Raw genomic sequence first — 27,078 nt, 5'->3', positions numbered from 1 at the left:
TGTGACGGCGATGTTCCACACACCTGTCATTCACTGTGCGAATAGAATGGCCAACGTAAGCTTTCCCACATTGACACGGGATTTTGTACACCCCGGGTTTCTTAAGTCCCAAATCATCCTTCACAGAGCCGAGCAGAGCCCTAATCTTAGAGGGTGGACGGAACACACTCTTAATGTTAAAACTCCTTAAAATTCGTCCAATCTTATACGATAAGCCTCCAGCATAAGGAAGAAAGGCCACAGATCTATGTTCCTCTTTGGACACCTCCGGAGATGGTCCAAATTCCATAGCCCGACGAATCTGTTTCTCGGTGTATCCATTTTCCTTAAAAACAGTCATCAAATGCTCAAGTTCTTGGGTTAAGCTGTCTGCGTCGGAAATGGCATATGCTCTCCGTACCAAAGTCCTAAGGACGCCACTACGTTGGTGTGGTGGATGACAACTCTTAGGGTGCAGATACAAATCTGTGTGTGTCGGCTTTCGGTGAACGCTGTGTCCCAAAGTTCCATCTGGTTTTTTATAAACCATAACGTCTAAAAATGGAAGCATCCCATCATTTTCAACCTCCATAGTAAATTTGATACGGGGATGAAGACAGTTGAAGTGGTCCAAAAACCTGTTAAGAGCTCTCCGTACCAAAGTCCTAAGGACGCCACTACGTTGGTGTGGTGGATGACAACTTTTAGGGTGCAGAACGGTGGCCTATATAGGACGTCGAATTGCAATCTTGCGTCAGTTCTTAGCGGGACTCATCAGCAGAAGCAGCATTTCCTGAAGATGGCGAACAGTTGGATCGCCGAAATATCGAGTCAAGTTGATTTTAGGATCCGGCAGCAAACCCGAAAAGACTTTCAAGACTTATTACGCCGGGAAAGCCTACGTAGTCATATATTTAGTATTTTTGGTAACTTTACAGGCTGATGACACGGTGAATTCATTTGAGGGAAAGTTAACAATTCATCAATTTTCTGATAGACAGACAAACAATGCACTGACAGTTAATAGTGGTCTGACTGCTTTTATTCACTATCTATTCCTTGCTACAATTTGGAAAGTTGCAACAATTTTTTTTCAGCAAAGTTGAAGATAGACTGTTTAAAGGACAAGTTTTCTGATCTTCATTTATGTTATTTCTGTTTTCTGCTCAAAAGTTGTCAGAATGGGAAGTTTCACCCTTGGCAAAAATTTTCAACCTCTCTTTAAAAACTGGTGTATTTCCAGATATTTTTAAAATAGCAAAAGTTTCACCACTGCTAAAAAAAGGTTCTTCTGAAAAAATATCAAACATTAGGTCAGAAAGATGGTTTGTCAAACTTGAGGATTAAACTCGATGCTCCCAGTTCAGAAGAAAGTGACCTTTCTTAGAACGGCTCTAGGACCTAACCAAGTTACAGATGCAACAAAAATTTTCAGAAGTTCTTGCAGATCCTTTGGACACAATCTGCATAAATTTCATCAAAACTGATGATGACTGAGCCATGAGCATCACCCAGATTGCATTACTTCACACAGAATGACTTGAATACACTACAATAAGGTAGTGTTGCATCATGAAAATGTACATTGCTGTTGGACAACCCTGTTAGCCTAGACTCTGCAATGAATAAGAAAAATATTATCTGCTTTATGCTAAACAATCTCCAGTAAGCAAAAGAATGATTCTCGTGATTCTCCATCGCTTCATGTACTATCTCACATGCTATACATAGAAATCCTCAGCTGGTAAAAGTACCATCAAACATTCACAACGGCTTACCAGAGATGAAACCAGAATATACTATTCTGCAGGTTTTCTGTGCACAGCAACACACATGATCTACATTCAATAACTGAAAATTCCTGTTACCTTTGATTAAAACTATACCACTTGTCGAAAACAGATCTCTTAAAGATCATATAGATAACTGTTGTTCTATGACAAACCATGAATATTGTCATCTAGATATTAAGTCTATCAATAGGACAAAAGCAGTAGCTATTTAATAAACTCTGGAAAATGATTCCATTTTTCACACTGGCTGTTATATAATCACTGTCATTTATACCATGATGAACTCACTTAAGCTGTTTTCTATTTTCATGTACACACTCACAAATTTACACTGCTCCCCTATGTGAGTGTATACAAATGTACATCTGTCTTTTTGATATGTAAAGGCTACCATTGTAAGCACAAGTCAGAAAATTGTTCCGTATTCGTCAGTGGTAGTAATGTTATTTTGAAGTGCTAACAAATATGGAATACTCCAGAATGAGATTTTCACTCTGCAGCGGAGTGTGCGCTGATATGAAACTTCCTGGCAGATTAAAACTGTGTGCCCGACCGAGACTCGAACTCGGGACCTTTGCCTTTCGCGGGCAAGTGCTCTACCAACTGAGCTACCGAAGCACGACTCACGCCCGGTACTCACAGCTTTACTTCTGCCAGTACCTCGTCTCCTACCTTCCGAGTTCGAGTCTCGGTCGGGCACACAGTTTTAATCTGCCAGGAAGTTTCAAATATGGAATACTGTTCTCGTTCATGTTTATTTCAACAGCACTTACGTATTAAATTGATAAAAACATCCACAAAGGCTGGCAGTGTAAATCTGCGGCTATATGAGTACACTCTTGAAACAGGCAAAGAACCAGAATCAGTTTATTGTGATCGAAATGATAGTCATTATACAACAGATAGTGTGGAAAACAGAAAAGTATAGTATTATCAACTCTGTGTATATTATTGTTAACTGGTTAAAGTCTGCCTCCATAGCTGACTCATTAGTGCTGCTGACTGCCATGGTGGGGAGGCAAGGGGGGGGGGGGGGGGGGGAGCAGGGGTCATTTGGGTCATTTGTTGGCTGGGTTGGAGATGTTATCCACCCAGGGACTGGGCATTGTGTTGTCCTCATCATCATTAATGCTCTGAGCACCGAAGCAATAAAATGTCAAGCGGTCTTGATGAAGTACCTGATTTCATATTAAAAGCATGAGCTCACCATATAGCAAACCCCTTGGCAAAAATTTTCAACCTCTCTTTAAAAACTGGTGTATTTCCAGACATTTTTAAAATAGCAAAAGTTTCACCACTGCTAAAAAAAGGTTCTTCTGAAAAAATATCAAACTACCGACCCGTGTCACAGTTAAGTTCCTTCTCAAAAATTCTAGAAAAACTCTATGACAGGCCTTTAAGTTTCATAAATAAATATGCACCTCTTACAGTACAACAACATGGTTTTAGAAAGTCTAAATCTACACAGACAGCAATTTTCGAATTCTTAGACTGCATTTTAAAATTCCTTGATCAACATAAATTAGCTGCAGGTATTTTTCTAGATCTATCAAAAGCCTTCGACGTCCTGGACCATAACATTTTGCTCGAAAAATTAGAAAGACGAGGAGTAAGAGGTGTCGCACATAGCTGGTTGTGTTCATACCTAAAAAACTGCAGGCAGAAAGTATCACTTCAGTATGAATTCAACAAAATGAATAAAACAAGAAACAACTCCTTTCTTTCTAGGGAATTACCAATAAAATATGGTGTAACACAGGGCTCAATCTTAGGTCCACTACTTTCTTGATTTATGTGGACGACTTAGTTGAATATATGAGTCCCACAAAAACTATCCTGTTTGCCGATGACACCAGCATATTGCTCACTGGATCCAGTCCAGAAACTTTGCGGTCCACAGCAGAAAGTTGTGGTGTCACCGCCAGACACCACACTTGCTAGGTGGTAGCCTTTAAATCGGCCGCGGTCCGTTAGTATACGTCGGACCCGCGTGTCGCCACTATCAGTGATTGCAGACCGAGCACCGCCACACGGCAGGTCTAGAGAGACTTCGTAGCACTCGCCCCAGTTGTACAACTGACTTTGCTAGCGATGGTTCACTGACAAAATACGCTCTCATTTGCCAAGACGATAGTTAGCATAGCCTTCAGCTACATCATTTGCTACAACCTAGCAAGGCGCCATTACCAGTTACTATTGATACTGTGAATAATGTAACGTCAAGAGCGACGTTCACCATTAATGGATTAAGTTAAGTATTCCACCAGCTATGTCCATTTTTTCTAAATTCTAATTTCCTTGTCCTGTTCCAGACCTCACGCCAGCCTGCGTGAGCTAAAACGTGTGCCTTTCGGCTTCCTCTAGTAACACGGTGATGGCTCTCCTGCCAACCACAACATTGGTGATGAGGCAACACTCCGTTCTTAACTATACTGCCCTGATTTACTTGTGTAATGGCTTCGCCACCATCTCCAGATGTACTGTCCAAATTTTATTGCTTACAGAATCAGCAGAGGCAGGCCTTACTGGATACCCTTGGACAGCTCGTCCAGGGTCAACGTGCGATGCAAAACGATGCGTCAGCCGCCTCCCCACCACTAACGCAGCCATAACACACAGTTGCACCAACTTTTCGTTCTTTTGATGCTGCCGTGGAAAGCTGGACGGAGTGGTCACGCCAATTTGGATTCCATCTCGCCGCCTACAGAATTCAAGGTAACGAGCGGCAGCCATTTTTTTTTTTTTTCGGTCGGCGTACAAATGTACCGTTTGATAGTCAAATTGTTTCCCCGACACGACGTAGCAACTCTGTCCTACGAGGAAATTTTGTCTGCATTAGATGTATATTTCAAAGAATCAGTCAATGTAGTTGCCAAACGGTATACCTTCTTTCGTACAAAACGTATGGCAGGTCAGACTAATCGGGAGTGGGTTGCAACCTTGCAAGGCCTTACTAGGGATTGTGCTTTTGAGTGTCAATATGGACTCCCTTATTCAGATACTATGGTACGTGATGCAATTGCACAGAATGTTTCTGATGTTCGTATAAGGGAACAGATTTTGAAACTAGTCAATCCCTCCCTTCAACAAGTGATGGACATATTGGATCGGCAGGACGCACCTGACTTTGCTCAGGAATCATTTGCAACTTCGCCACCCGTGTTTCAGGTTAACTGGCCCGCCGGGCGAGTTGCATGGAACAGTAAACAGCCCTTGCGCCCGGCCGCGCCGCTGTCGCCAGGCTCTCAGCCATGTGTAACGCGCCGGCAAGCAAATGCAGTGCTAAAATCATGCCCGCGATGTGCAACTAGACATTCGCGTGAGAATTACCCGTCACGCCAAGCTATTTGCTTTTACTGTAATCAAAAAGGACATGTTCAAAGTGTTTGCTAGAAAAAGCTCAGATCGGAAACTCAAAATCATTCCAGGCCCTTTGCTTAGCGCCGGAATCAGAATCGAACCAAGGATACTCAGGCTCGCAAAACTTCGCCCATGGAAATTCATATAGTCCATTCCACTCCGCCCAGTGCCACTCTCTCTAACAGTGACTGTGTTCATCCCACAAATAGAGTGCGTCGACATCGCCGGAACTCCCATCAAGTTGCAAGTGATTTTGTACCAGTGTCAGTTCATGTTGCATGAGACATTCGCTCTTGTCGTCAGCATTAACGGCAAAGTGATACCATTCCAGCTCGATACCAGAGCTGCAGTTTCACTGATCAATCAAGACACTTACAAACTGCTGGGTACACCTCCGTTGCGTGCCGCAACTGTTAAGTTAACTAGCTATTCTGGTCAAGAGATCCCTGTGTTAGGACAGTGCAGCCTTCTTGCAACATACAAGGGACAAACAAAACTTGTGTCATTTTACGTCCTTCGTTCTTCTTCTTCAATGAACTTGTTTGGTTTTGATTTACTTCAGTTGTTTAACTTGTATATAGTAAATCAGGTCCTAACAGTGAACCAGACTGTGCCTTCAGACAGTGTTTCTCATCTATGTGAAGAATTTGCAGACATTTTTGCACCAGGCCTCGGTTGCGCTAAGAACTATAAAGCACATTTGGAACTGAAAGTAAACGTGCAACCGAAATTTTTCAGAGCGCGCAATGTTCCCCACGCATTGCATGATGAGGTCGCAAAAACATTACACGATTTGGAATTGCAAGGTGTAATTGAACGTGTGCAGGCTTCTCTCTTGGCATCACCCTTAGTAATTTTGCCAAAACCTTCAGGACAATTGAGACTTTGTGTGGACTTCAAGGCAACAGTGAATCCACACTAGTGACTGCAACTTTTCCTTTACCCCGCCCAGAAGATCTTTTTGACAAACTGTGCCCGGGTAAATATTTTTTGAAGTTGGACCTAGCAGACATGTACTTGCAAATACCGGTGGACGAAGAATCCCAGTGCATGTTGGTGGTTAACACGCATCTTGGTTTGTATCGATTCACACGACTGCCATTCGAGTGTGCATCCGCCCCTGCATTGTTTCAGCAATATCTACAAACTGTTTGTGCGTCGGTCCCTACTGCAGCAAACTATCTGGACGATATTGTGATCTCCAGAAAAACGGAAGAAGAACATTTAGCCAATCTTAGAACATTATTTCAGGTCTTGCGACAAAATGGTCTTCGCTTGCGGAAGGACAAATGTGTGTTTTTTGCTCGTGACTTGCCCTACCTGGGACATGTACTCACTGCCCAAGGCATACATCCCAGTCCCGAGCACCTCCGTGCCATACAAGACTTGCCTTCGCTGCAGAATTTGGAGCAGCTACAGAGTGTGCTGGGAAAAATTAACTATTATCACAGATATGTGCTGCATGCCTCTTCCATTTCCGCTCTGCTTCATCGCTTACACTGTAAAGGTGTTCCGTTCGTCTGGACGACGGCATGCGAACGCGCCTTTCGCCACTTGAAATTGGCGTTGCTTTTCAATACTTGCCTTACGCCATTCGATCCCCAGAAGCCCCTTTTGTTGATGGTGGATGCATCGGATTTCGGGATCAGTGCTGTGCTTGGGCACAAAGATGGATCGCCCTATTGCCTTTGAGTCCAAACTGCTCTCGTCTGCGGAAAGAAATTATTCACAGATCGAGAAAGAAGCATTGGCTCTCGTATTTGGTGTTATAAAGTTTCATGATTTCTTGTATGGTCATCACTTTACCATCATCACAGACCACAAACCTTTGACGTCGCTTTTTCATCCGACCAAGCCTGTACCTCCACATACAGCGCAGAAATTCATTCGCTTGTCTATTTTCCTCTCGCAGTACCGCTACGATATCTTGTATCGGTCCACTGCTAAGTACGGAAACGCCGATGCGTTGTCCCGTTTGCCTGTTGCTGAGGATAGGGCATTTGATTCCTCCGAACCTGCTTGCATGTTCATTGATTCGGAAACCAATGATGTGGTCGAATCGTTTCCGACTGATTTTCGTCGTGTAGCTACATCCACAGCTGCCAACCCTGTCCTTGCTACCGTTCTGCATTTTGTTGCTACGCAATGGCCCTTGCTAAAGCCACGGATCGGGGATCCGTTGGTTCACTGATTTTTTGCTCACCAGGAGAGACTTTTTGTACGACGTGGTGTTTTGCTGTTGCGTTCGGATAATGATCAGTCCAGGGTCGTGGTCCCATGTTCGTTACAGTCCTCTGTCTTACAGCTTCTTCACCAAGGACATTGGGGTATAGTGAAAACGAAATAACTTGCTCGTCAGCAATGTACTTGGTTCGGAATCGATGACACGATAACGAATATGTGCTCTTCTTGCATGGTGTGTGCCAAACAACAATCAGCACCACCGTGGACATTCTTTGCATGGCCAAAAGCCACTTCCCCTTGGCAACGCTTACACATCGATTTTGCTGGTCCATTCTGGAATGCTCGATGGTTGGTTGTGGTAGATTCATTCAGTAATTTTCCTTTTGTTGTCCGGACGTCTTCCGCAACGTCATCTGCCACCATCCAAGCGTTATCTGCTATCTTTTGCATTGAAGGTCTTCCACAGACTATTGTTTCTGACAATGGCCCACAATTCATGTCAGCAGAATTTCAGTCATTCTGCAAGGCCAATGGTATTCAACATCTGACGTCTGCGTCGTTTTCGCCACAGTCAAACAGTGCCACTGAACGATTGGTCAGGACTTTCAAGTCACAGATGTTGAAGTTGAAAGAGTCACATTCTCGGGAGGACACATTATTGCTCTTTTTGTCCTCGTATCGCTCTCAGCCCCGAGATGGTCGCTCGCCGACTTGACTTGTCCAATATCAATTGTACAATTTATGCTATATGATAAAACTGGACCAATAAAAAATCAAATCAAATCAAATCAAGTGGTGCCAAATACGACAACATGCACTAGGTAGTTGAACAACATAGAAGGGATCTCATAGTCAATAATGCCGTGCAGTCATTTCATTTTAACTCTGTTAAAAGTAAATTTTATAGTCATTACGAAGAAAAAACTATTAAAATAATGTGACTAGTCTTTCCCCGTCATCCCATCTGGTAAGTCTCCCCTCACCTGGGGCTCTGGGTGACTTTTCCAAACTCCCCCCCCCCCCCCCCCTTTCCTAAACTTTGCCAGTCGCTTTTCTTTATTTCTCTACCTTGCCCTGCACCCTTCCGCCCGAAGATCTTGCGGGTTTCCTTAACCTTTGTTTGTGTCTGTCCTCCTAGCACTGCTAGCTATCCAGTTACATTATATTTTGAAAACTGAAAATTGATTATTTTTGTCAATATCGAATCCTGTGCCACTGACTGTAATACGTTTTAAAAATATCTAAAACAGTACCTTATTAGAACATGCTTCAGTTCCCTACAGGACTATATATATATACGTAGTGTATTGTAAAATGTTTAATTTGAATTTCACTGTTAACATCTATGGGTCAAAATCAATTCATGTTCAAAGGCTATTGTCAGAAATGTGGTTCAATACTCAAAAAGTTTCTCAAACAGTTTTGAGAACACAGGATGGAGGGAGGTGGGTCTACAATTAAGAGCCCAATTGCTTATTTCAGCTAGTGTAAATGGTCAGTTAGTTTCACTTTCCATGGATCATTTGCTCAATAAGTTGTAAGGGTGTGGAATGAGTCATTTTACACTCACATCACAAATTGATTTGTAAGTATGGCTATATGCTATATGTTTTTTTTTTAATTATTATTATCAAACATAAAGCTGTGAGTTAGTAATTCCTACACAGCACTTAATTCTTACTCACCACCTTTGACACATTACCATAACAAAAATTCTTCTACAGAACAAAAGGAGCTGTCAAGGGGAAACCTTTTCAGTTTGTTTTCAAATTTTACCCAGTGGGGTAAGTGATCAAAAATTTTAGTTGCAGCATTACACGCCCCTTTCTGTGCTAGACAAGCCTGATGTGGAGTAAGGAACATAATTTTTTCTGGTATTGTAATATTTATGAATACCATAGTTCCTTTTTAACTGCAGTGGCTTATTTACAACAAACTTCATGAGGGAATAAACATACTGTGAAGGAATAGTCAGATTACCACATATTCTTCATATAATGCATTTTCATACAATGAAGACTTCCTTTCTTAAAAAGGAGTTACCCCAGAACATTATTCCATATCATATTACTGAATGAATACATGCAAAATATGTCAGTCTACTGAATGTCTTCCCAAAGACTTGCAATGATTCTAAGTGAAAATATGGCTGAACTAAGTTGTTTAAGAGACCAGTCACGAAAAACCAATGTCCGATGAAGTGGGATACAGAAGTATTAAGGAATGACTAGACAAGTTTGAAGTTCTTTGAGGCTAAAAATACAGTGGCAAGGAAGAGATCAGTAGGCAGTTCAGTTGAAGAAGAGTGGACATCCCTAAAAAAGGCGATCACAGAAGATAGAAAGAAAAACATAGGTGCAAAAAAGGTAACAGCAAAGAAACCATGGGAAATAGAAGAAATAGCTCAGGTGATCGATAAAAGAAGTACAAAAATGTTCAGGGAAATTCAGAATTCAGAGGTACTAGTCACTTAAGAATGAAACAACTAGGAAATGCAGGGAAGCTAAGGTGAAATGATTGCATAAAAAAGTGAAGAAATCGAAAAAGTCAGAAGGACTAATTCAGCATATAAAAAAGTCAAAACAATCTTCAGTGAAATTGAAAGCAAAAATGTAACATTAAGAGTGCAATGGGAATTCCACTGTTAAATGCAGAGGAGAGAGCAGATAGGTGGAAGGAGTACACTGAAGGCCTCTGTGACTGTTGAGACTTGTCTGATGACATAACAGAAGAAGAAACAGGAGTTGATACAGGAGAGTATTATAATCAGAATTTAAAAGAGCTTTGGAAGACTTTAAGACCAAATAAAGCAGAAGAGGTAGATATCGTTCCATCAGAATTTCTAAATCATTGATGGAAATGGCAACAAAATGACTATTCACACGTGTGTAGAATATATGAGTCTGGTGAAACATCATCTGACTTTCAGAAAAAACATCATCCACACAATTCTTAAGATTGTAAGAGCTGACAAGTGTGAGAATTATCACAAATCAGTTTAATGGCTCATGCATCTAAGTTTCTGAAAGACTAATACACAGAAGAATGGAAAAGAAAACGTAGGATGTGTTAGAAGAGAATAAGTTTGGCTTTAGGAAAGGTAAAGGCACTAGAGAAGCAATTCTGATGTTGCCGTTGATAATGTAAGCAAAACTAAAGTAAAGTCAAGACACTCATATGATCTGTCAACACGGAAGATACGTCTGACATTTTCAAATGGTGTAAGATGTTCAAAATTCTGAGAAAAATAGGGGTTAGCTTTAGGGAAAGATGGGTATACAATATGTACAAGAGCCAAGAAGAAACAATAATGAGTGGAAGACCAAGAATGAAATGCTTGGATTGAAGAGAGTGAAGGCAGGGATATAGTCTTTCAGTCCTACTGTTCAGTCTCTACATCGAAGAAGCACTGATGGAAATAAATGAAAAGTTCAATAGTGGAATTAAAATTCAAGGTGAAAAGATAAGATTCACTGATGACATTGCTGTCTTCAGTGAATGTGAGGAAGAATTACAGGATCAATTGAATGGAATAAAGAGTCGAATCAGTACAAAATATGGATGAAGAGTAAATCATAGGAAGATGAAAGTAATGAGAAGTAGCAGAAATGAGAATAGCAAGAAACTTGACATCAGGATTGATAATCACGAAGTAGATGAAATTAAGGAATACTGCTACCTAGGCAGCAAAATAACTCTTGACAGACAGAACAATGAGAGGATAAAAAGCAGACTAGCACAGACAAAAATGACATTCCTGTAAGAGCATATACTGGAACACATTCAGCAAATAACTGAGGATGTACCAGGAGGTTGCAAGTGCTGCTTTGATATGAAGATGTTGGCACAGGAGAAGAATTAGAAGTCAGAAGACTAATGGCCCAATAAATAAATAAATAAATAAAATGTTGCTTAAGGAGTTCTAAGCTGTGCTTTTTTTCAGTTCAAATTCTCATCAAAATGAACACCTAAAATTTTTGAGGTTTCCACTACATTCATTATTTTCTCACTGTGTCTTACACTGATTATTGGTGTAGTACCACTAGATGTGCAGAAGTGAATTGTTGCACCTTTTTAAAATTTAGAATGAGATCACTGACAGAAGACCAGTCAGTGACAACGTTAGGAACATTGTTTAATGTTTCTTCTATTGCTGTATGAACAATTGGATTGATTATGATACTAGGGTCATTTACAAAAGGAATTAATTCTGTTTATTGTATATTAGACACAATATCATTTCTGTATATCAGGAGCAATGGAGGACCTCAGATGAAGACTCCTGGAACCCCATATGTGATTTCTCACCAGTGAGGATGAATTCTCCTGATTACGTTGATTGAATTACTAATTCTTTTGGTTGAATATGACATTATTTGTTGGTTGGCTACACCATCAGTTCCACAAAAGACACAGTTCATCTAGGAGGATATTGTGGTTCACACAGTCAAGTGTAAATGCAGGTCACAGAAAATACCAACCAGTACTATTTTGTTACTTCATGCTTGTATAATCTGTTGAGTGAACATGTAAATGGCATTTTCCATAGAGCAACCCTTCTGAAATCCAAACTGTGATTTAATGAAAAGGATATTGTTGCTCAGGCAGGATACTATTCTAGAATACATCACCTCCCCAAAAGTTTTGGAAAATGATGTCAGAAGTGAAACAGGTCAGCAGTTATTGAAATCTCTCCTATCATCTTTCTTATAGAGTGTTTTAACAATGGCATATTTCAATCTCTATGGAACACGCCTTGAGTAAGAGATGCAGTACATAGTTCAGACAAGACGGGGACTATTATATGGGAACAAATCTTTAGTACTCTGTTGGAAACATCAGGAGTTCCTTATGAGCTTTTATTTTCAAGGTAATATATAATTTTCTTAATTTCAGAGGGAAGTTGGTAATATATCCATATGAGTGAACTTTATGAGCTGCTTTTTGAACATACTGCTGCACTTTTTTTCTCTTTAACTGTTTGTCCCTATATTTTCTACTACATTTACGAAATTATTATCAAACACAATTGCTACCTGTGACTTATCATTTATAGCTTATCCACTTAGGTCAACAGTGAAGTTATCCTGTTCTTTGGCCAGTCCTTTCTGTTGTTTCACTACATTCCATCCAGCCTTAAGTCTGTCATAGGGTATAATTTATTTTTGACAATGTGTATGTTTCTTGATTTTTTTTTTGTACCATTTCTTAGTAGTTTTGCGTAGTTTTTGTAGTGTGCAACTAATGCGGGATCTCCACTTGTTCTTGCCAATACATAGACTTCCCTTTTCCTTTCACACAATACTTTAATTGCTCTAGTAACCCGTCGGTTTTTACGTGCCCATTTAATGTCCTTTCTGATAAGCTGATGTGGAAAACTATTTTCAAATATAAGCATGAATTTATCATGGAACAGATTAAATTTCATGTCAGCATTTGCTCCATTATAAATTTCATCCCATCATCTTGTAAACTATTGTCATCTTGTAAACTATTCTTAACCCTAGAACGGTCAGGATAGGCCTGTGAGACTCAGGAAAGTTCTTCTTTCATTGAATTTATATTCTTATAGTTGCTGATTTGACTCAAGTGCTCTGCCTGCTTGCTGAAACATCCAAGAGAAAGCATTCACATCGTGAATAAGGTTTCACTTTGTTTAGTCATTGTTTGGCACTCTTTCAAAAAGGGCATGAGTCGGTCAGACCCAGCCCAAGCATTTACGTTTCTATTTTCTGTCAGTGCAGTCCCATTTTTATTTTCTTATAGGCCTATCATCCTGGCACTTTTTAAACAATTTGGGATGCCGTAGAACCATATTACCACCGTAGAACCACAACATAAAATGGCAAGAGAAAATCTTTCATACAATGAAATTTATAGAATTTTATATGAAGATGAGAGTGAAGTATATGATTATGATGTGGATCCAGACTTCAAAATAAACAGTGATCATGACAGTAACAGTGAAATAAGTGGTGATGAAGAGAAAGATGTTCAGCCTTCTGCTAGCACTGTTGTTGATTCAAGTACAGCTCCTGTAAATGACTCAGGTACATTAAAAAAATAAGCCTGAATTCCAGCTGAGTTTTCCCCAAAAAATCTAAAAAAACATGCTCAAGTATGTTTGGATTTCAGGAAGATGTCACATTACTTTTATATATACCAAAACAAAACAAATCAGTACTACTTATATCGTCAATGCATCATCATGATGAAATTGACAGTGACAGCAGAAAAAAAGAAGAAAAAACCAAGCATAATAACATACTGCAACAAAATAAAGGGCAGCGTAGATGTCAATGCTGTATATGGTGGATATACTGTTGCTAGAGAGGCAAGATGGTGGCCTCTTTGTCTATTTTTCAGTTGTTGAACACTGTAGCTCTCAATGGCTAGAGTGTATTCAAAGGAAACAGAAATGTTTCAGTTAGAAGACGATACCTCAAACCTTAGGAAAGTCTCTCACAGTACCATATTTAACAATGTGTGCAACCCAGCCAAACCACCATCGCAAAATTCGCAGGCTTGCCTCTAACCTCCCCAGCATCCAACAGCACAGAACTTACATTTAGTACATCAAAGAAGTATGTTTTTCAGGTATTATTTTGCAGTTATTGTATAATGTGGGAAGTTAAAATACGTCACTATAGCATTCAGTATTACCCGAAAAGAATAAAGATTCACGATTAGATGTAAATATACTGTTTGTCGCATATTAGAAGTGTTTTATTCATTGGGTCCCACAGACCCAACCCAACCATTCTCGAAACTATTTTTTACCCGACTGTTCAAGGGTCTTGGTTTAACATATCACCTGACTGCAAAGGTGGATGCTACCAATCAACAAAAGATTTTAGTACTCCGGTTGAAACATCTCTGTAATCACAAAATTTTCTGATTTTAGTGATCTAATGATTTGTATGGTGTCTTCAGCAGTTGATTTGGAAAAACTGATGTCCGTTGGTGAAAGATGCAATGTCTGTTTAAATAAATCTTATGTACCTGGTTTGAATGGTACATCTTTTTCTCCATGTGTTTTCAACTACTAAGACCAAGTAAAATTTGCTGAATCTAGTGGCCAATGGTTTGAATTTAACACATCTGTCTCACAGCTGCATACATTAGGGAGTTTGTATGACGGCTGACTGAAAAGTAATGCCCACATCTTTGTAACTCTTCAACAGCTGCCAGCACTGGCAGGTGGCAGTTACTGGCTTATTCTGTAGCCCCTTCTCTACAGCTCCTATTGGCAGGAAGTGTTAGCATTGAATGGTTGTGTTGTTACAGTGTAACACATGGAACCCTGCACAGAAAGTCAGTCAATGCAATTTAAGCAATGTGCAGTCATTGAATTCTTGACAGCAGAATGAGCAGAATTGTAACAGGAGACGAAATGTGGGTACATCATTATGACCCGGGGACAAAACTTCAGTCTATGGAATATCGACACAAAGACTCACACCAGGAAAAGATATTTAAGATGCAGCCCTCAGCTGGAAGAATCATGGCCACAGTATTCTGGGACACAAATGGTGTTATCTATGTTGATTTCCTCAATTGTGGAACAACAATAAATTCAGAGCGTTACATCACAAAGCTGCGAACTCTGAAACGATGGCTAACAAGGGTCTGAAAGGAAAAGGGAAATGTTTTCCTGCAGCATGACAATGCCAAACCACACACTTCACATGCCACCACAGCAGAACTTCAGAATCTGGATCTCACCACCGTACAGCATCCTCCTCCATACAATCCAAATTTAGCACCATCTGACTTCCATCTGCTCACGATAATGAAAGATGATCTGCGGGGACATCATTATGCTTCTGATGAAGATGTTGAGAGAACTGTGAGACTATGGGTGTGGAAGCAGAGTGTCGACTTCTTCCATGATGGCTTCAGAAAACTTGTTCATCGTTGGTGGAAATGTATCCAACTGGCTGGTGATTATGTAGAAAAGTGAATTAAAGATCACATTCTAAGGATTATTTTGCATTTGATTTATTAAAATATTCATATCCAAACCCAATTAACGAAGCTGGAGGCATTACTTTTCATTCAAACCTTGTGTTACAGTGTCTATTTTTTCATGTCTAATAATGTTGCTAAAAAACTACTTTTGATTTGTGCTTGGGATTCTTTAACCAAAGCACACGGTTTTTACCTCACACAATTTTGCAACACTGGTACTGCCTGTGGGGCATCTTTAAGTCCAAGCAGAATCCTCTGATTAAGCAGAGTTAAAAAACACCCTGTTCAGAGCCTGTCCACTGTCAGAACTGCAATCCTATATATTTTCAAGTTTATTATTGAAGTACAGCATTTAATGAGATTTATTGTGTGGTACTTGTTTAGCTCATAGTCTGGGACTTCATTCCACTTTCTGTGTATGTAACCACTCCCTTATCCTAACATTGCGTGTATCCATCGATGTGCATCAGTTCAATTTCTGCAGGTTCCAAATGATGTTCAGTCACACGTAGTAGATCTGATTTGAATTTTCATTTGGTCTATTGATTACATGTTGTACAAAGGATGTACTTACTAGTAATGCAGGATAAGTCAAGTGAAATAATACAAAATGTGGAAATATGTTTACAATTTTCTACTTCCTGTAGTGACACAAGAAGCCCATCTGTCTTATTTGATGGACTGCTATGTTTTCCTGAAAAACCAGAAATGTATTATGAGTTTAGTCCTTTGTGTTCCTCAAGCTGCCATTTTTTTGTTTCTCTGTTCACTATTAGAATTTTATCTACAGATATTCAAAAAATGGTTCAAATTGCTCTGAGCACTATGGGACTCAACATCTTAGGTCATAAGTCCCCTAGAACTTAGAACTACTTAAACCTAACTAACCTAAGGACATCACACACACCCATGCCCGAGGCAGGATTCGAACCTGCGACCGTAGCAGTCCCGCGGTTCCGGACTGCAGCGCCAGAACCGCTAGACCACCGCGGCCGGCTACAGATATTCAACTGCTCTGTCTTTTGGAAAGATTTACCCTGCAAAACACCTATTGAAAATATTGAATATCACAGAGCTGGACTGAAGCACTCTGATTACAATGAGCATTTCTGGAAATAAGACATGCATAGTAGCCTTTTACCATAAACTTTAAGATGTACACCAAGTAGTGTGCTGTGGGAGCATGTGAGAGGACAACACATTGATCCATATGTGATCACCCCACTCTGTTGAATAACTCCACAGCACTGCATTTACACATTCAACAAAATGCTTCATCCAGAGACTTCTGAATCACTCCATGAGGGCAATGAGTATGATACCATTCAACCGCATATAATTTAGGTAGGCGTCTCCATCCATCCCCCCCCCCCCTCCACAATACTCCATATTAAAAGCAGGTTCAAACAAATAATAAATCCCCCCCGCACCAGACTAGAATATACTTTCTATTCAACCACTGACAGGTTCAACACATTTCAAAAGTATATAACGTACCTATGTAATAGATTTTAAAACATCTATTTGTTTATGGCGTTGAATTTAAACACGTTGATTCTTGTAAAGAGAAATTACAATTAAAATCTATCAGGTCTTTAAAATGTTGCGCCTACTGGTAAAACTGATAGAGAAAATACATACTTGGCCCCAATCCATAAATTTCATATATCACATTGCAAAACAAATAAAGAAATAAAAGTCTCTCCTGTGGGTTATACCGTTGCCTAAACGCCCACAGGGCTGCACATTCGCTTCGCTGACAGTTTCCGAAGCAGTTTGGCTGGAATCTCATGTGCCACACAGCAACTACACATGTAATTGAGGTAGTGTTGTTTGACGAAAATCATTTTATTTCTCTGCACTACATATTAGCATTTTAATAACGATTCTCGCTTCCGTTTTATAACTAATTTAAACATGTTATTTCTGGGCATGGAAGATGATTATACCATCGCTGTTCTTTAAGCAGAAAATAATTTGCATGGGCCCTACTCCTAGACATGATTGTAGTTCCCACGGCTTTTTTTAATAATTGTTTAGAAAAAGACGTTTGTTGACATTACGAAAAACCGCATTAAGCGGCAAAACCCAATGTTTCCTACAAACGACTGTTACCGTTACAAGATAACCGGCAACACTTGTCAGTTCAAGATATGAAATGTACTACACTTAAAGACGAACAGAACCTGACAGCCAAAATGTGTAGGCTGTCGTGTCAGTATATATATGAACATTTTTCTAGTTGGCAACATATAGGAATTCCAGCTCCACGACATGATAACTGGGGTACACAAACTTAGGCCCAAATCAAGGCTCGTGATCTTCAAAGCGTGTAGGACCCTACGCTAACTGGGAAATGTATTTGTTTTGTGTAACTAATGATTCGAGGTGGACTGACAGGCACAACTAGAAGGAGCCATTCCACTTTGCTGTACTGAATGAACTTTAATAATTGTATTGGTGTTACTAGCCGACTAAAAATCAACAATTTAGCAGCATTAGAAGTGAGAGAGCCCCCTACTACATGCACAAGACTTCCTAAATTACTAATAAATATTTGTATTTTTTCACTGTCATTGGAATCATTCTGTTCTCACTGTAAATTTTACATACTGTTATCTAAATAATGTGATGCATGTGTTTCTCAAAATGTACTCCATTTACGTCAAATTATTACTTGTTCTGATGCATATATAAGACCAACGTATAGTTCATTGGATTATTTTTAAGACACCATAATGTTAGTTTTATATTTAATATAAGAATTATGCTGTGCATATGCTGTACGGCATTATAAACAATTTCCGGTATCATGTGATTCAAAATATGATGATAAACTATAAACTAAGATTATTGATAGAATTTATTCTGTTATTCGAACAAACACAATAATAATTATAAGAAATTATTTTTCCTTTCTTTAATTATACGAGTTGCGTACTTCAAATTACTAGAATGGCTACCGTACTTCCTCTAGTTCAGATCTGGTAAAAACGGAACTAGTATTCTTTTAAAAATATCGATTAATTTAGTAGTAAAGAAATAAGTAAATATTTATTTCATTTGCATCATAATTCAATAGTTACTGCTATCATAATCAGTGTCTTCGCATTTTTCGTAATGACAAATTTTATTTCTTTTACTCAATACGTAAAAAAAATAATCTTTTGATCTACTACATCATTAATACCACATATTTGTGACTTTTGTCCAATTACAAGGCAAATGTGACTGACTTCTCTTTCACTTTCGTAACGAATGGAACATTTGAATACAGACACTGCATTTAAAACATTGCGTTTCTGTTGTGAAATTCATTTTACACACAATAATACAGTAATCATACTTACATATCAACAAATAACATCAAAAAGCACTTCCGTGTTGTGCGACATACTGAGTTTATTTGTGAAGGGACCAGTAACGGCAACTGAGCCACGAATTGATTAAGCGTCTCCAAGTCAACAATTGGTTACCACAGAGTAGCACGCGCTTGACTGCTCTTTTGTTAAATTTCAATTTGTATGTGACTGATAAACGAGATGAAAAGCAACAGTTTGAATTCCTACCAAACGAACAACAAATGTCATGCAGTCAAACGCAAAAGATGACGTCAGTTCAACATACCGGTACCGTACTTCCATATTCCTACTTCAGATAAAGTTATGTATTAGATGAATTGGCAACTCTAAATTCCGTTAAACAAAGTTTCATATACGGTGATTTAAGCTGTAAAAATGAAACAGAATTATATAAGAAGCGAAAACATAAACACTGAGAAAATATGAGTGTGATTAATGAAACTGCTTCTTATGCAAACTATATGAATGTATTGTGAACTGATTGGGATAACAGCACCAAAGTACTTAACTGTTTTTATTTAGTCCCTATGCTGCTGATATCAAAAGTCTTCTCTTTCCTTTCCATTCTCCCCCTCCACTTTCAATTTGCATAACATGAATCACATTTGCTGATACAACGTGGTGTCTGTTCTTTCGGGCAGACACCACGCATTCATAGTTTTCATTCAGCACCAGTGACTCCAAATTATGAACTCAGTAAATATCGCAACAACGAAGCAAAAAAGATGTCCCCCTTATTGACCTAGGAAGTGTAGACTCTTGAAAGGTAGGCCTAAACAAATGTCATTACCGAGAGAGCTGAAGCAACAGCGATTCTTTTTCCAAAATACCAGTAGTGGTATTCTTCTTAATTTAACTGTTTTAAATTACCTTAGCCAACACAAATGATTTGTGCAGTTCAATGTTGTTAATTTTTAACGCACTTCTCAACAGACGATTACTTTTGACTCGTTACACATAACTGAAACTTATTCTTAATGATGAAAGTTGTGTGGTACCCAGACTTTTGGTTTTACGCCATTTCTGCGGCTTGTATGTCTGTTTTACTGTTTATTTTGTCAAGCAGTTCCCCTCTGATCTCAAGGACTGAGAGAAATCCGTCCCGAACCTCTGCATTAAGTTTGTCACTGGAAACTGAACCCTGGCTATCCCCATTAGTAGCCAGCGACGCTGACCATTGTATCACGAAAGCGGTTTACTTCATTATGATATCAACAGAATGCGATGATTGAACTTTAATTTCGTTTTATTCACTCGTCATATCGACGTGGTCGTAGTTTGTACTAAGTAAATAGTACATGTTATTAACGCAAAGACTATAAATTAGACAACTGTAACAATAAATACCATATGTAGTAAAGACAACACTCATTGTAAGTTACGTAAGAATAAAACAGGGAAGTACAGGTAAGACAAAGACATACAAATTTACAATACTGGCCATTAAAATTGCTACACCAAGAAGAAATGCAGATGATAAACGGGTATTCATTGGACAAATATATTATACTAGAACTGATATGTGATTGCATTTTCACGCAATTTGGGTGCATAGATCCTGATAAATCAGTACCCAGAACAACCACCTCTGGCCGTAATAACGGCCTTGATACGCCTGGGCATTGAGTCAAACAGAGCTTGGATGGCGTGCACAGGTACAGCTGCCCAAGCAGCTTCAACACAATACCACAGTTCATCAAGAGTAGTGACTGGCGTATTGTGGCAGGCCAGTTGCTCGGCCACCATTGACCAGACGTTTTCAATTGGTGAGAGATCTGGAGAACGTGTTGACCAGGGCAGCAGTCGAACATTTTCTGTATCCAGAAAGGCCCGTACAGGACCTGCAACTTGGGGTCGTACATTATCTTGTTGAAATGTAGGGTTTCGCACGGATCGAATGAAGGGTAGTGTTGTGGTTCGCAGGAGTGCCAACACTGTGTTACTAGAGGAAGCCGAAAGGCACGCGTTTTAGCTCACGCAGGCTGGCGTGAGGTCTGGAACAGTACAAGGAAATTAGAATTTAGAAAAAAACGGACGTAGCTGATGGAATAGTTAACTTTAATCCATTAATGGTGAACGTCGCTCTTGACGGTACATTATTCACAGTATCAATAGTAACTGGTAATGGCGCCTTGCTAGGTCGTAGCAAATGACGTAGCTGAAGGCTATGCTAACTATCGTCTCGGCAAATGAGAGCGTATTTTGTCAGTGAGCCATCGCTAGCAAAGTCAGTTGTACAACTGGGGCGAGTGCTAGGAAGACTCTCTAGACCTGCCGTGTGGCGGCGCTCGGTCTGCAATCACTGATAGTGGCGACACGCGGGTCCGACGTATACTAACGGATCGCGGCCGATTTAAAGGCTACCACCTAGCAAGTGTGGTGTCTGGCGGTGACACCACAGGTAGAACCACGGGTCGTAACATATCTGAAATGTAGGGTTCATTGTTCAAAGAGCCGTCAATGCGAACAAGAGGTGACCGAGACGTGTAACCAATGGCACCCCATACCATCACGCCGAGTGATACGCCAGTATGGCGATGACGAATACACGCTTCCAATGTGCGTTCACCGCGATGTCGCCAAACATGGATGCGGCCATCATGATTCTGTAAACAGAACCTCGATTCATCCGAAAAAATGACGTTTTTTCATTCGTGCACCCAGGTTCGTCGTCGAGAACACAATCGCAGGCGCTCCTGTCTGTGATGCAGCGTCAAGGGTAATCGCAGCCATGGTCTCCGAGCTGATAGTCCATGCTGCTGCAAACGTCGTCGAACTGCTCGTGCAGATGGTTGTTGTCTTGCCAACGTCCCCATCTGTTGACTCAGGGATCGAGACGTGGCTGCACGATCCGTTACAGCCATGCGGATAAGATGCCTGTCATCTCGACTGCTAGTGATACGAGGCCGTTGGGATCCAGCACGGCGTTCCGTATTACCCTCCTGAACCCCCGATTCCATATTCTGCTAACAGTCACTGGATCTTGACCAACGCAAGCAGCAATGTCGCAATACGACAAACCGCAATCGCGACTGGCTACAATCCGACCTTTATCAAAGTCGGAAACGTGATGGAGGGTTTTCTCCTCCTTACACGAGGCATCACAACAACGTTTCACCAGGCAATGCCGGTCAACTGCTGTTTGTGTATGAGAAATCGGTTGGAAACGTTCCTCATGTCAGCACGTTATAGGCGTCGCCACCGGCGCCAACCTTGTGTGAATGCTCTGAAAAGCTAATCATTTGCATATCACAGCATCTTCTTCCTGTCGGTTAAATTTCGCGTCTGTAGCACATCATCTTCGTGGTGTAGCAATTTTAACGGCCAGTAGTGTATATGCAATAAGGGTCAAACTTGAAGGCTTCCCTTGTATGACCTCTCTCAATTGAAAGAAACAAATGAAAGCGAGGGATATGCAACTGAGTTGTTATATACTGCTTCGCTCATAGTAATGCGACCCACCAAATTAAATAGCTTATAGCAATGAGAGTAGTAACTAAATCTAAATAATTCGACTAACGTAATTTCGTTTAGCTGAGACAGGAAGACCTGTTGTAGTACTATGAATGAAACTTCAAGCCGAGACTGTTCTACGACATTAGCCGTGGCAAAACAGTGACATATTGATAATACCATTCCAAAAACTGCAACTCCACAGTGGTAGGAGGTATAGCACTTATCAATATAATACTCAACCAAAATGAATATATTAGGTTTATTTCAGCAGGGACTATATGCAGTGCTACAGACAATAAAAACAGTAAATTAAGAGTTTCTCCCAGAGTATTAAAGTAGGAACTTGTCAGGAAAATACTCGAGCTGTCTCTGTTATATCGGCGACCCTATGCAAGTTTAATTTATTCATTGGTCCTGTAAATCTTTTATACATACAGTACAATGTATGACAACTGTTGGACAATATTTTAGAGTGAAATAACATTAGGCAATTGTTCTAGTTTGATACCAATAAAATCAGATACACTGTAAAAACTATTGTTTAATGAATTACGAAAAGAATAGATTGCTCCACACCACGAACATGGCATGTTGGACTGCAGGCAGCACAATGAAAATACTGTTACACAATGAGCTTTTGGCCAAAGCCTTCTTGGGCTAGGAAAACACAGACACATTCACACAAGCATGCAGACGCCACACACACAAGACCGCTATCTCCGGCCACTCTGACATAATGCAATTGTATCTCGCCAAACGGTCGCAGCAATTCGGCGTGGGATGGGGAAGGGGGAGGGAGAGCAGGGTATGGATGGGTGAGAAGCCAGTGCTGCCCTGTGGAACATGCAGGGCAAGGCTCCCAGGCTCAGAGTCATGAGACAGTAGGGGATGGAGGGGGGGGGGGGATATGGGGAGCACAAATGGAGAGGAACTACGGGGGAAAGACCGATGGGTGACCTGGCAAAGAACAGAACACGAAGTGATAGGACAGAAAGGAAAGAAACTGTTGTGTGGAGGGTCTGGGTACAGAATGTTACTGTAGGTTGAAGTCAGGAAAATTCTGAGTGCAGAGAATGTGTTGTAAGGTTAATTCCTACCTGTACATTTTAGAAAAACTGATGGTGAAAGAGAGGAACCATATGGCTTGGGCTGTGAAGCATGTTATGTTAGCTGCATGTTGTGCCGTAGGGTGGTCCACTTTGCTCTTGGCCACAGTTTGTCAGTGGCCATTCATCCTGGAAGACAGCTGGTTGGTAGTCACACCAATATAAAAAGCTAAGCAATGACTGCAGTAGAGCTGGTATATAACATGGATCCTTTCACAGTCAGCCTGGCCTCTGATGAGGAAGTGTAAGCCTGTGAAAGGACTGGAACAGGAAGTGGGGGGTGGATGGATTGGGCAGGTCTTGGTGTGGCTCTTCCACAACAATATGATTCCTGTGGCAAGGGGTAGTGGTTGGGATTGACCTAGGATATTGTGGAAGTTGGGTGGAAAATGGAACACTACTTTAGGAGGGGTGACAGGGATCACGAGTAGGATGTGTCTCATTCCAGAGCATGATGATAGGTAATAAAAACCCTGATGAGAGATGGTGTTCAGTTGTTCCAATCTGGACTGGTATTAGGTGATGGCAGAGGTGTTCCTATGTAGTTGGGTACTGGGGCTAGTAGGAGGAATGGGAGCTGTATGAGGATTTGCCATAGGAAATCTGCTTGTGGACTAGGTCTTGGGAATAGTGTCTGTCTGTCAAGGCTTTTGACAGACCTTCAGAATACTGGGCAAGGGCGTATTTGTCACGGCAAAGACATCATCTGTGGGTGGTCAGGCTGTGTGTGAGGGACTTTTTGGTGTGGAAGGGATCGCAGCTGTCGAAAGGCAGGTACTGTTCGTGGTTGTTTGATTTAATGTGAACAGAGGTGTGGATGGAACCTTCAGAAAGAAAGACCTCAACTTGCAGGAAAATGGGATGATGGGTTGAGGAGGACGAGGTGAAGTGATTGGGGGGATAAGGTGTTGAGGTTGTGAAGGAAAGAGAATATGGTGCCTTGGTCCTGTACCAAGATCGTGAAGATATCATCAATGAACCTGAACCTGACCAGGAGTCTGAGGTTTTTGGGGCAAAGAATGTTTCCTCTAGATTGCCCACAAACAGATTGGCATAGGAGGCGTCTATGCCTCCACAGATTTGTTTGCATAACTGCCCTTCAAAGGGGAAGTAGTTGTGAGTTGGGAAAAAGCTATTAAGATGTATGAAGGATGAGGTTGCGGGTTTGGAGTCTGAAGGCTTTTGGGAGATGTCGTGTTCAGTTGTAGAAAGACCACGGGCATGAGAGATTTTGTTGTATGGGGAAGTGGTGTCAACAGTGATGAGTAAAATGCAGGAGGTAAAGGGGTGGGGTTGGTGGGAAGTCAGTGAGGAAAGTGGTTGGTATCTTTGATGTGAGAGCTTAGATTTTGAGCAATTGGTTGCAATTGGTCAACGAGGGCCGAAGTTATTTCAGTGGGGAAAAGTAACAAGTTGCAATGGGATGCTGAGGACTGCTGGGTTTGTGGATATTGGGGGAGCATGTGGAAGGTAGTTGTGCAGGGTTTCGGAAAAAGCATTTCCACAGAAAAGATGAATATTTGTACAAAGTCATCATTTAAGTGCAAGATAAGCCATTCAGATTCTATAGAACAGTGTCAGATAATACTCAGATTCATTAGTGAATACGCAGCTAAATCTATTATTATTGAAAAGTACCGATACAGGCAAAATTTCGTTTTTGAAAAAAAAAAAATTCATAATTTTGACAAAAACTATTTACAATGGAATCAAAGGAAATGGCCATTGTTGACAATTCATTACAAAATGCAAAACGCCAATATGTCGTAAATCCGAGCTTGGTAACAGTTGAAGGTAATGCGCCAACTCGCGAACTGGCCGATGGTAACCTAAACAACGAGGTGGCCGTCCCATACATACATACATATACACTATCAGTAAATGATGACACTGGTAATGTAACCAATCATGATGTCACTTTTATGACGCTCAATGAGATAATTTCTCAGTTCTCACCAGGAAACATTTTTCAAATAGTGAAACTGAAGCGAGCGACAGCGAAAATTCCTTTGGTTACATACTCACGACATAGCGAAAGCAACATCAGGAAACAGTTTTAAAAAAATATAAATACTAGTGAGACACAATTTGACACAACTCACGCAAAAAATAACACAACTTAATGGTATGGCGCAGCAGTTCCCAAAACTTCAGGAAAATACAGGACGACAGTTCACACAGCTAAATCAGACATTTAACGATTTCAAGAACAGTATTAGGCAACAGTTCAGAGAGCAAAAATGAACTGAATTACCTGACGTACTATCCGGGAAGTTGACAGGGCTAGGTAAACAACTAAAACAAGATATAATTACTAACATATCAGGCAATATAGATACGTTAACGGAAATAGTATCATCTGTAGACGATAAACAGGAACAACTTGCAGGTGAGTGACAAAACCTTAGTGAAGCGTATTCTCAAATACAGGAGAGGTAATCCCAAGTGGAAGCGTCGGTAGAAAATGTGACGAACGCATTCACCGAGCTGCAAGACGTGTGCAAAACCTTACCTACAGAAGTAAAAATGTTAAGTCCAGGAGTGGATCCGTTAAGTTTAGAGTCAAAATTTAATAAGATAGGAAACAATAGAAAAATCCGGAGTAGGAATCAAAATCCATGGATAAGAAATAAAAACTTTGAGGTTCGCCGATGACATTGTAATTCTGTCAGAGACAGCAAAGGACCTGGAAGAGCAGCTGAACGGAATGGACAGTGTCTTGAAAGGAGGATATTAGATGAACATCAACAAAAGCAAAACGAGGATAATGGAATGTAGTCGAATTAAGTCGGGTGATGCTGCGGGAATTAGATTAGGAAATGAGACACTTAAAGTAGTAAAGGAGTTTTGCTATTTGGGGAACAAAATAACTGATGATGGTCAAAGTAGAGAGGATATAAAATGTAGATTGGCAATGGCAAGGAAAGTGTTTCTGAAGAAGAGAAATTTGTTAACATCGAGTATAGATTTAAGTGTCAGGAAGTCGTTTCTGAAAGTATTTGTATGGAGTGCACACTGGACTCGCATTCGGGAGGACGATGGTTCAATTCCGCCTCCGGCCATCCTGATTTAGGTTTTCTGTGATTTCCTTAAATCACTCCAGGCAAATGCCGGGATGGTTCCTTTGAAAGGGCACAGCCGACTTCCTTCCCCAACCTTCCCTAATCCGATGAGACCGATGACCTCACTGTCTGGTCTCCTTCCCCAAACAACCCAAGCCATCCATTATTCTCGTTTTGCTTTTGTTGATGTTCATCTTATATCCTCCTTTCAAGACACTGCCCATTCCATTCAGCTGCTCTTCCAGGTCCTTTGCTGTCTCTGACAGAATTACAATGTCATCAGCGAACCTCAAAGTTTTTATTTCTTCTCCATGGATTTTAATTCCAACACTGGACTTTTCTTTTATTTCCTTTACTGCTTGCTCAATATACAGATTGAATAACATCGGGGATAGGCTACAACCCTGTCTCAATCCCTTCCCAACCACTGCTTCCCTTTCGTGCCCCTCGACTCTTATAACTGCCATCTGGTTTCTGAACAAATTGTAAATAGCCTTTCACTCCCTGTATTTTACACCTGCCACCTTCAAAATTTGAAAGAGAGTACTCCAGTCAACATTGTCAAAAGCTTTCTCTAAGTCTACAAATGCTTGTAGAATACATCACCTTCTCAAAAGTTTTGGAGAATGTTGTCAGCATTGAAACAGGTCGGCACTTATTAACATCTTTCTTTTCACACTTCTTAGAGGGATTTAACAACTGCTTATTTCAATCTCTCTGGAAAAATGCCTTGAGTTAGTGAGGCTTGACATATTTAAGATAAGACTGGGCTTATTAAATGGGAACAAATCTTTAACACTCTTTT

This window comes from Schistocerca serialis, chromosome 6, assembly GCF_023864345.2.
Source record: "Schistocerca serialis cubense isolate TAMUIC-IGC-003099 chromosome 6, iqSchSeri2.2, whole genome shotgun sequence".
In the NCBI taxonomy this organism is placed as follows: Eukaryota; Metazoa; Arthropoda; class Insecta; order Orthoptera; family Acrididae; genus Schistocerca; species Schistocerca serialis.
The sequence above is the reverse complement of the archived record's forward strand: the minus strand, read 5'-3'. Positions refer to the sequence as shown.